General features: G+C 38.0%; 1 protein-coding gene across 1 annotated transcript in view; it reads right to left on the bottom strand.

Moving 5' to 3' along the window:
* The window catches only part of LOC129254054 (dehydrogenase/reductase SDR family member 1-like), a 28,814-nt gene extending 18,352 nt beyond the window's left edge, over positions 1–10,462 (bottom strand). Inside the window, exons 1-2 of the mRNA XM_064095068.1 lie at positions 10,384–10,462; positions 827–1,005 (exon numbers count right to left, since the gene is read on the bottom strand). The gene's annotated coding sequence lies outside the window, so the exon portion shown is untranslated. The remainder of the gene's footprint in view (positions 1–826; positions 1,006–10,383) is intronic.
* Between the last annotated feature and the right edge of the window lie 2,134 nt (positions 10,463–12,596).

Consider the following 12,596-nt stretch of genomic DNA (forward strand, 5'->3'; position numbering starts at 1 on the left):
TCAAAGCTTTATATAGGAGTAAAAAGTTCTCCTTGTGTAAATAAACAAATATTCCTCTTATCGGATTCATTAACCTATTGGCTTTATTGATCTTTGCCTGAAAATGTTGGTCAAAACTAAGCTTTGTGTCAATGATCATGCTTAAATCTTTACTTGTTTCAACTTGTAATAGATTATGTGTGGCATTACCATGTGTCATTGTGTAGCCATGAAATTCATCATTCTTTTTTCCAATTGTAAGTACATGGAACTTTAACAGCCACTTGTCAGACCAGGAAACGAGACGATCTAAGTCTGCCTGTAATAACTCGGCATCATTATTATTCTCTACATGTTTATATATCTTTGTATCATCTGCAAATAAATAAATATTACTTGACGAAATCAGATCCGGCAGATCATTGATGCAAATGACAAAAAGCAGGGGTGCGAGGACACTCCCTTGCGGAATTCCGCTAGTAACATCAGCCCAGTCAGAGAAGGCACCATTAACACAAACACGGTGCTTCCTACCGACCAAAAAACATCTGACCCACTCACATATAGGCTTGGATATGCCAAATCCCTCTACTTTGGCTAAAAGCCTCTGGTGCGGGACCTTATCAAAGGCCTTCATGAAGTCTAGGTATATGACGTCAACTGAACCGCCAACCTCCAACGTTCTTGTCCAATCATCTCAAACATTGAGCAACTGCAACATAGTGGATCGACCAGATACAAATCCAAATTGGTTCACACTGAGAAGGTTGTTGCTTCTCACATGCTCATATATTTCGTCCCTTAGAATAGACTCCATGATTTTATATACTATACAAGTAAGACTTACAGGTCTGTAGTTTGACGAGAGTTTACGATCTCCCTTCTTGAATACTGCACTAACGTTGGCTTTCTTCCACAAGCTTGGGACTACGCCTGATGCAAGTGAGTTCGAGTAGATAATACTCAAAGGTTTTGCAAGAACAGATGCCAGTTCAAGCAAAACACGTGGATGTAACCCGTCCAGACCTGGTGATTTAGAAACATTCAGTTTTTTAATTTCTGCAATACACATTCTTCAGTAGTAATTACTGTGTCCAAAATAGGGACATCATGGTGTTAAACAGAAGGGATAGGTCCATCAGGATCTATAGTAAATACACTAGAAGTGTTTCAACAGTGCATTTGATTTCTCTACATCAGATTTTATCAATGAATTGCTATTTCCAGTACATTCTCATAATAGAAGTGGTATTCCACACTTAACTTTTGTCTTTAATTTTGCATATTGCCAGAATTTCTTAGGATTGGCAATGTTTGACTCATATCTTTTCTGACAATATCTTGTAGCTGCCTTCACTTTATTTCTAATTGTGTTATAAATTTTCTTTTTCTCTACAGTTTTGTCCCTAATATACCTTTCCCAGGCTCCATGCTTTTTCTTTATCAACTTCAAAGTGTCATAATCCACTGGAAAATCACTAATCTTGCCCCATGTACGTCTACCACTTGTTTCAATAGAAGAATAAATTCTTCCTTAGCACAATCGATTATACTTAAAAGATGAGACCACTGCTGATCGACATCACTCATTGCTGAAAGTTCTTCCTCCCAAGGAATGGCACTTAATTTCTCTCTCATACCTCTAAAGTTTTCACTAATCATACACAAAACGTTTTTCACCTTTGAATTACAATCGGCATAACAAAGCAAATCAAATACCAAGACTAAGTGATCACTGAGTCCCAAGGGACTGCAATGTTTTAGATTGGCAACCATGCCTTCTTCACTAGTAAATATCAAATCAAGAACATTTGGTGTAGCATTGAATCTAAACATCTCTAACACATTCAATGAATCTAAATTCTTCACTAGCTTCACTCTTTGAAGTAGTCCAAGAATTCCAATCAATCTCAGGGTAGTTAAAAATTAAAATCACCCATTACAAATGGCTATAATTTAACTCTGAAACATCAGAGATGCCAAGTAAAAAAAAAATTTATGAGTGAGATTTTCATGACTCGGTGTCTCGGCGAGGGAGCAAAGCGACCGAGCGGGGGGAAGGTGTGGGAGGGGGGACACCCCCCTCCCAGGGTAGGGAGCTTTTTTCAATGTTGAGCTCTTAATGGTGCGATCTGGTGCATACTTAAGGCACTATTTTTTTACTTATTTTGAAAGACAAAAGGTCTACTCAAGATATGAAGTTTGCGATCGATTGTCGACGTTTCGAAATCGATGAATGCGATGTGCTAGCATCAGAGCTGCCAACCTTGTGCAAGCAAAAAAAAGGAATCATTATGGCCAAAAAAAAGAATTTCCAACAAAAAAAAAAGGAATGTGTTTAAACGAACCTTAAAACCACACGCGACAAACATTCAATGCAAAAAGTATGTATGCAGTGAACAATTTAAAAAAAGTTCATCTCTAGGCCTAGTCTGGGCTAAGTAACGGAGTGTTACAAATTGGACCCTTAGTCTTGGGCCGTTTGATATAATCTACCAACTTTAATTAAGTCAGCAGCAGGGCTTGAATTGAGAATTGAGAGGGGCAAGGCCATTTTTAAATGGGCACTTTCAGCTTGGGGCAACCGGCAAAGTGGCCTTGGATGCCCCAAAATTTCAAGGGGTATCAAGGCCATTCTAAAGGGCATGAAGGCCACTTTTATTCTAGTCAAATGGGCACCTAGGCAAATTTTTCTAGGCCTTTCATTTTGTATTGCAACCTACTCTGGCACTTATCAAAGTGAAGATCTGTCGAGAAAAAATTCTTTCAGGGGCACCAAAATCAGCTCTGGTGAACATTTTTAGGGCTCCATTTTTCTGGGGCTTCCTTTCCACTTCTAAAATAATTCATTGTTTTATGTTGAGTTTCCTGACAAAACTACCAAATTGTAGACTAAGAGAAATAAAAAAAAAGTTGACATCAATTCAGACTTCTCTTCCCAAGTAACATTGTTTTTGCCAAACAGTACCCTTTAAAATTAAAGTGTCATAAAATGGAAGTGTACATGTAACATTCCACAATTATAGAAAACTATTCATAAATCAATCTAATCTAAAATTCAAATAGATCTATAGATAAGAAGTTGAAATCATTCCACAAAAGTCCCATCGTAAATCACTTCACCATGTGCACAGCTCAGCCTCAATCACACTGCACGCACACTCAATCATCCCCAGCAGTGACAGCACTATAGAGCAGGGGCCGATTGCACAAAAGGGTCTTTCCAAGGACCGTCTTTCGTGTCGCCCATCTTTTATGATACGCCATGTGAAACGCATTTCAAATAAATTATCTGCAAATATATTTTATTTTTCCGTTAAAATAAACAAAATATTTGTTTATAAAATGATGTGATATTTCATGAAATTGTATAAAACTTGATTTAAAAGCAAGCTTACAAATTTTATTTGTTTATCATAAATTTCAGAAACACCCCGCTTATAGCGCATCATAAAAGATGGGCGACACGAAAGACGGTCCTTGGAAAGACCCTTTCGTGCAATCGGCCCCAGACATCTAGGCCGCCAGAACCGGGGGAGAAATCTTCCCATTCCTGCTAAACTGAATGCTTAAAGTATACATCCAAAGAATCAAAAGTATTTTATAATGACTTTATGTGGTCATCATTGTAAAGGGGAAGTATTACTAATCAGATATATAACTTCACTTTTCAAAATAGTGATCAGAGATTGCAGAAATCAGCTCTCAAAAATGATTTATTTTCATGCCAGATTTCTGCCTTCCACCGGTCCTCTTGCGAGCTCCAGCTGAGTGACGTCACACAATGAGCAGTGAGCAGCTGAGCTGACAGCAGCCCATTGGAGACGATCTTTCCAATCAGCGTTTTTTGCTCTTAGAATTGTTTATTCCTCTTAAGATTGGTCTTGTTATATAGATAAAAGTTTGAATTTACTGAACAGTGAAAAAAGTGCACATTTTACGTATTTTGGTAACCGATATTTAGCTTAGAATTTTTTTTTTTTTTTCAAGAAATATATGTGAATAAACAAAGCATATTTTCACGTAGAAATCACACTTGCGTCACATTAATGTTATAGTCAATATAAAGCATAGACATTCTTCTTTATGACTGAACAAAAATTATGAAATTTCATTAAGTAGCAAAGTCAGGAACCACAAAAAAAACACGGCAATATCCATCGCGAAATGACTGAAATTGCAGTTGAATTGCCGAAGCATTATTAGGAAACAGCGGCGAGCGGACTTTCTTTCATATTTCTTAAAAATGGCATCCCGTTAGGGCGATGGTCTGTGGCCAAATGCGTTGGCCATTGTTTTGTCATGTGCGAGGACCCTGGTTCGAAACTCGGATTTTTTTTTCTGGGTATTTTTTTTTTTTATTCCTTCCCCGTCCCTACCCATCTTTTTTTTCTCTTTTTATTTTCTTGTGAAATTCTATTCAGACCTGTATTTATCAAATCTTGCTTCTTAATTGCTGCTTTTGATTTTCAAGTTCTTGATTAGATTATTTCTACTCTTATTTGGGATGGGAGGGGTAGAGTTAAAAGTCAAGTCCACATCAACTAAAAATTATTTGAATAGAGTAATTTCCCTTGTTGTTTTTACTCAAAACAGTCATATACACAAAACAATGATATGCAAATTCAGAGTTGTCACTCACATCACATTCGTTTCTATTTTTTGTGGCATTTTGTTTTTTATTCTTTGCAGATTTGATGATAGGAAACTCTTCATCTGAATAGGTTGTATTTACGGAACTGTTAAAATAGTAATTATATAAATTTGAATAAAAGTTTTTATGAAATTTCCTGCAATATCTTGTTATTTTTCTTTAAATTCAAATGAATTTTTGATTGCGTGGACTTCTCCTTTACTCTTAATGTAGGGAATGCATAGCAAAATTTATCCAGAAACAAAATTGTCTTAGAATATGCAAATCAGTAATTGGACACATGTTCACTTTTCTTTCATCCAGGCCACTTCCTCACATCCACCAGGCTTTCAGTCTTATAACAAAAATGATGAACCATCACACAACATTCACAGTGCTTCACAATAAATATTTCACTTCTGTTCATACATGCAATAAATATTGTGGAAAACAAATAAAAGGCGTACCCATATTCAAATACCGTTTAAAAGGACAAATATATTATACCTTTCGAGAAAAATCAGCACGTTAAATATCTGATAACAAAACATAATTATGGGGCGCTGCAAGAAACTTACGTTCAATTGCAAATCAAGCGTAAGTCTTAAATTCAAATTCAAGCGTAATAAGGTCGAGTTGCAATCGCAATTCAACTACATGTTTAATCAAAGGACTTACCCTTGATTTGGGACGTGTGATTGAGTATAACATTTCTCGCAAAATGCCCTAGTAACATTAAAATTGTTCTTTCGTTTAAATTGTGTGTTTTTATTTTTGACAAGCTGTATTCCTGTCCAAGTCAAATTTCTTAGTTCTCTCCAAAACTGTGCTCAAAATTGTTTCCAAGATTGATAAAGAAAAATTTTCTTTTGTATCATTATCAGTCCACAACTTGCAAACCGTAGGTCCTGGAAAGAGTGAAGAAAAAAATGGCTATACCCAAATCATAGTAAAAGGACATGATGGAATCTCCCAGATTGAGGTAGCAAGCAGAGACCAGAAGTCACCAGAGTCAGCAAGTTTGCAGATCTGTGTGTAGAAGAGAGAAAAAAAGAAATAGTTTAAATAATCAAATCAAAGTATGAATTTAATTATCGTGATGATTGATGACGTGCGGTGGCATGTAATTCCCGGTCAACAACAAATGATAGTAGGTTTAGAAACCTGAAAAGTTCCACTCAGAACACTGGTGCTCTACCTCAAGTGATGTTTGTGTAGGCCCCACTCCACTTCACTACCGCTACACTACCGTACATGTACGCCACACCTACCCGGGTAGGTGTGTAGTGTAGTGTAGGCTGTAGCAGTACTCCAGTAGTGAAGTGGAGACTACACGAACATCACTTGAGGTACGGTGCTCTCTGAGTCTCTGTGTCATTACAAAGATTGCATTTATCTTCATTGTTGAAGGCATTACGCATACATATATGCAGCAACACTCTAATCAGAAACAAACACCAGACTCTAATTTTGGCCCACCCAAGGGTTCATTACATGCCGCCGCGCACAGAAAATTCAAGCCATAGAAGTCGTGGACCCAAGAAGTGAGATCCCAGCACGCGCGACCCACTAGTTAGAAATCCACTGCCAAACGCGGTTCGTGGTTAGTATACTAATACTAACCTCGCAATACGTACTAGTAGTATACTAATACTAACCTCGCAATACGTGTGAGTGATTTTGGCCAGGAATCAGGGTAATCACTGCTGAAAATTTGTCTGGCTTCATGACATCGGCATCATGGTGATATAATTCTGTGTATAATAAAAACTTAAACATTCCTCTGAAACAGCAGATTTTCAGCCATGGTCCATACCACTCAGTGCTCCTAAATAATTTAATCGCCTGCCTGAGTCCTGACCAGTTTTAGAAATCTGAAGAAAAAAATCTGCTGGAATTGTGCCACTCACACGTATTAAGTATACTAACCTCGCACCACGAACCGCGTTTGGCAGTGGATTTCTAACTAGTGGGTCGCGCGTGCTTAGCCTGGAGGCGTCTGGGATCTCACTTCTTGGGTCCACAACACACGACTTCTATGGCTTGATTTTTCTGTGCGTGGCGGCATGTAATGAACCCTGGCCTTGGGTGGAATTGTGCAAAAACATTATTTCTAAAATAAAAACTTTTTAATTTTAATAGTAGTTATGCCAAAATGCATGATTCTAAACTTATATCAGATCTGTATCTGTCATCTGACCTGAATGCATCGTCAGAACAAGTACAGTTTCCAAACATGCTTACCTTAATTGACTTTTGACTGGATCAAACAGCATAGCCATAGCCTGCAACATGCATCGGGAGCAAGTGAATGGGACCGTGCAGCTTGGAGTTTTTCAATAGTTAGTACTAGTAGAGCAACACAACGAAGACTGTCGAGTGGACAAAATCGATCTTTCCAGTTCACAATTCAATAAAAAACGGGCAAAATAACACAGTTCTGGTTCCCTTATAGTCTGAAGTTGTCGAAAACAGAATTCGGATGTCACATTACATGAAGAAAACGGTAAATTCGGAAGATATTGAAGAGGTCAGTAAGTTGATTCAGTGTATTATGCACAGAGGGATGATGAGCTCGATGATTGTGTGACGTCATTATTCTCGACTGTTTTCACTGCGTGAACTGTCGGTCTGGGGGCGGCTGGGGGGCTTAGAAGGGTCTCTAATAATTTCATTTCTTGCATTTCCACGACATCAATAAGACTTTTTAGTGACATATTTGTGTATAAAAAGACAAGACCTTTCCATTCATATATAATTTGTCTATAATCATCACTTTCGTGAATTTTCTTTGGATGTATACTTTAAGTGCCGACTTTTTTAATGAATTCCAAAGGCAGTAGGACATCTCTCTAGTATAAATCATGTGAAACTATCAATAAATGTTGAATATCACCCAGAATTATTACTTCAGGGGACAATGAAGAGCTTTCCAGGTCTTTTCAAAGCCGAATTAATCGTATTTGTTTGATACGAGATGATGAAAATTAACCAGACAGTACCGTTATCCAAAGGGAATTGATATTAATCAATTCAAGAAAATAGCCTCAAAATATCATTTCTTTATCACTACAATTAATTTTAAAGTACCGGTATATGAAAAATATCTTTTGATGATTCAATCTTTCATATATATGATGAGTATTTTGTAAAATTTTGCAAATGGAATAATAATTTCCCTCAAACCTCCAAATCCCCCTCCATTACAAATGGACTCTTCTCTTACTACATTTGGGGAATTACCCTACCCAATTCATCGTACTCCTCGCTCTGCGCTGCAAGAACAAACGTTGGCTCCACTCACCTGAAGAGTGTTGGCCCGTGCGTAAAGACAACGTATTAGCAGTAACGTTAGATCTAACATTCGGCGGAAATCTGATTTTCGGATCGTTTTTTTGTACATAAAACATCACTTTATAGGAAAGAAATTACATGCAAATTTAAGATGAAATATATAAAATTCAGAAATATCGTACCTTAGACCGTAGTTACTGTTATTTCCTTTCAAATGATGATCAAAACATAATCATCATCGATCCTTTCGTTTGTCATCGTAAGTTGCCATCTTGGATGACGTCATCATCCTTACAGACGTATTTACCAGTCGCTATACATCGCGATTCGTACCATGCATGCCGCTCGCATATTCAACTAACGTATATGTACGTTCACGCTATCAAATTATTAAAGTGCGTTGGAAAACCGGCCGGTGGGCGACTACGCACGCGCAAGTACCAGGCTCATCTCGGGCTCAACACGCACTCCACATACATACAATTATGCACACACATTATCAAAATTGTCAAAAAACGTAATTTGAAAAGAAAAACCATAATGCCGTAATTTGAATGAAAAAACGTAATGATTTCGGCAAAAACGTAATGGTTGGCAGCAATGTAGCATGACTGTAATAAATATATGCATGAATGCTGCACACGTCACTACTAGTGACTAGCTGTGTGCTGATTGTACTGAACTCTCGATTCGTCTTGATCGATTACGTACCGGGGTGGACGAAGGCGGTCGGCCAATGCGTATAATCTAGCGAATAATGCAACTTTTTTTTGTCGGGTCCCGATGCGTGAGAGAAAAGGGTGCCGTGCGTGAGATCGTGAGACGGACCCTGAATGCGTGAGTCTCACGCACAATGCGCGAGACTTGGTAGCTCTGAAACATGCAAGATCAGCCGACAGAGATTCTCATTATTCTCACAAGCAGCACCATCAGTACTATAGTGATTGTATTACCGACAGGCCTTGTTTTACCGGACGCGCACATCGTACGCATCAGAAAATAATTTCATACGCTCAAAACTTTGCAACATCCTTCTAAAGGGAACTTGAATCGAAAGATGATCAAAAATGGTCAAAAACACATTTTCAAAGTCTTAATATTCTAAAAATGATAAAATAAGGTCAAAATAGCTCATCAGTGATTTTGTTGTTTTCTCAACTTTTCCCATAGAAAACACACGTTCGGTATACGATACCTTTTTCAAGTAACCAAAATATTTCACATGCGAAGAGGGGTCCGGTTGGAAGCCCGGAGGGGCCACTTCCATTGACGAGTGGATACCATGCGCGACCATGGGGTCTTGAAAAGCACCCTAAACACGTATTTTCTATATTCTGAAAATGCACCCCTTAACAAGTACTGGCGTGTGAAACCCTACCCTTAACAAGTATTGAAAAAAAATACTATTAGCAAGTGTTCCCAGAATTGAGCCCCTAAACAAGTACAACGATTTGTTTTTCATATTCTAAAAATGCACCCCTTAACAAGTATTGGAAACAAAACGATACTCTTGGCAAGTATTCCCTGAAATGAACCCCTAAACAAGTACAGCGATATTTTATTGTTAATGTTATGTCACGGGTCCGTCGATCGGTCGTCGGTTATGGTTATACCTACCCACCATTTGGTTTAGTACGGCCCCACTTTCCACACATCGCGCAAATCAGACTCTAGTCTAAACACGTAATGTTGGGGCAAATAGGACATCCTTTATAAAACATTTTGATTTTGTTTTATCATCCCCGTAAAATTGACCCTTAACACGTATATTTATCCGAGCGAAATAATCAAATAGATACCCTTTTTTCAATATTTGTGTGTTTTTGACACCCTTATCACGTTACGTACGTAACATGCCCTATCTTGAAAAAGACATCCTTTTTACATGTTTTTTTGGTCGCGCATGGTATCCACTCGTCAATGTAAGTGGCCCCCCCCCCCCCCCCCCCCCCCGGGGTTGGAAGCTAAGTAATATCGTAAAAAGGAAAAACAATTTCGGCAAAAATAATGTTTACATATTCATATTTTGTAGGCACCAATTGTGTATTTATCATGTTTATGGTGAAAGTTTGGTGAATTATATGAGAATAATGTGTTTGATATGAACTCATGAAGTGTTCGGTAATACGATCCACTACCATACTATTGGAACCCCAATCTACCCCAGTACCAGTCCCGGGCCGTGTCTCCCTCGTTTTGCACGGTCGACTTCTGGGCTCCCTGGGTTAACACAACCCCAGCACCGCGCACCTCCGCCTCAGATCAACGGGCAGATCCCGCAAACAGGCATGGCATGCGATGGTCTCTGGTGCAATGGCATTTGGCCACTGGCACCGATCGGTTTGGGCTTGCATTTAAACGTAGACAAGGAATTATATTACACAATCTTATAAACAAGCACAAGTATATTCGATGTTAAAACTCCAACATGATGCTTTATTATTAAAGCAGGTAATTTCCATTTGAAGTAATCTTACCATAGATCGCCACATGCACGCGCGGACCGGATAGCTGGACTCATCGACAAAATTGATTGCGTAATTGCATTGAACGCCCACGTGCGCGTGCGCCCTCGCCTCCGCAACTGATTTATATAATTTCTAATCCATTTCAATGCAAACTTTAAATTTACCCCAAAAAAATAATAACAAAAAAATTAGTGACCAAAAAATAGCATGATGAAAACATCAGTATATTATGATATTTGCCAATGGTTGTGAAAACATGTTTGAATTATAAAATGGTGAGATCCCGGGTTTGAGATGCGCTGTTTGAATTCAAACGATTTTCCCCCCTGTTTTGTTTGTTTGAATTTGCTATAAAAATTATTACAATATACTCCAACGATGTTGTAGGACTAAGCCTGTTCATCGATCAAAGTAGAATGTGTATTGCTGCTCTCCTTCAGACAAAGTAAGATGCGCTACTTATGTTGGCAGGGAGCAGTGGCATAACAGGGGTCCATAGGCGGATCCAGGGGGCCCGAGGGGCCCAGGCCCCCCCCCCCCCATAAGGAGCAAAAAAAAAGGAAAAAGGGGAAAGAAAGAAAAAGAAGGGAAGAGAGAGGAGAAAAAAAGAAGGGGAAACATAAGAGGAAGAAAATTGAATAAAATAAGATGAGGGGAAGACTTGGAAAATAATTAAGAAAATCTTTCATGTCACTAGGCCTATATAAAAATTTTCGCTCGCGTTTCGCGCTCGCATTGCCTTTTAGGCGATTTACATATCTTGTTCTATTTGGAGTTTAAATATCAAGTTTGGAAGTCAATGTACAAAAACACATATTTCATTTCGGAAACCGAACTTTCATTATTTTGTGTGATTTACAAATTGATTTTTTTTAAGTGCTCTGTAAAAATGTCAGTTTTATGGTCTGAATATTGACATTTTCTGCTCGCGCTGCGCGCTTGCAAATTTTGATTTATCAGGTACCTATTATTTTCGTGTATTCCATAAAGTTTTCAAAATATCCCTTCTCATGTCCGATTGTCAAAACATATCAGCTTGCGCTGCAATCTCGCATTTTGATTGGCGAGTTATGTATATGTCTCAATATTGATTATACTGTGTTCCACACATCTATATACCTGGGTTGGGCTTAATTACTTTCTTCAATTACAATTATGTAATTGAGGAAATGTTCAATTACAATTACTTTTCGATTAAATCAATTTTTTCAGTTACAATTACCAATTACTTTTGTCAATTGCAATTACAAATTCATTTACTTTCTAGAAAAGTTATAAATAAATGAAACCAATTTTTGTTCTGTACATATAATACCACCTAAGAAAGAAAGAAAGAAAGAAAGAAGGAAGGAAGGAAGGAAGGAGGAAGGAGGAAGGAAGGAAGGATGGAAGGAAGTAAGAAAGAGAGAGAGAGAGAGAAAGAAAGAAAGAGAGAAAGAAAGAAAGAAAGAAAGAAAGAAAAAAGAAAGAGAGAAAGAACGCTTTGAAACGTTTTTATAACATCATACTTTGACTTCGGAGGTGATTTCGTGAGCCTGGATTTTTCTGCTTTTTAATTATTTGAGGGGGGGGGCGGCCCAGGGGACGACTGATTTCGACAAGTCCTCTCCAAACGAAATTTCTCTGCTCTCTCACACAGGGGGCCGCTAACCCCCCCCCCCCCCCATAGTCTGCAGGCCGGGGCACAGATATTGATTGAAATTTTGATCACCAAGTAGGTTTTCAGCATGCACACAAGACTATAGGACAAATACAACCCGCTGTTCCAATAATTGATTATTTAGAGGGGTTCACACACGACAAGCGTGTGCTTTTTAGTGGATCCCTCCATTTTCTCAGATATTTATAATGTTTATAATACTTTGTTTATTTATTGAAAAAAAATACATTATACCTACCTCAATTCATATTGTTTGTATTATCATTTGCAATTGTCAATGTAATTATATACAACCACTTTACTTTGTTCTGTTGAAAATGAAATAAACAATTTGAATTTTTAATTCTGTGCGTAAGTCATTATGCAGGGCACACAGGCTGTGTTTTAGAATAGAGTAAAGGGGTATGCACACTGGGCATAATTTAAAGCCCATGCACCCCCCCCCCCCATCACCCACGATCACCGTCTATGTTAATGCAAACTTATTTGCACAAATAACGTTGTATTAATGTTATGAAAAGGGTTTTTTTTTCTTTCTTTTTTTAAAAGATTTCCGAGACCT

Source organism: Lytechinus pictus, chromosome 2 (genome assembly GCF_037042905.1).
Source record: "Lytechinus pictus isolate F3 Inbred chromosome 2, Lp3.0, whole genome shotgun sequence".
In the NCBI taxonomy this organism is placed as follows: Eukaryota; Metazoa; Echinodermata; class Echinoidea; order Temnopleuroida; family Toxopneustidae; genus Lytechinus; species Lytechinus pictus.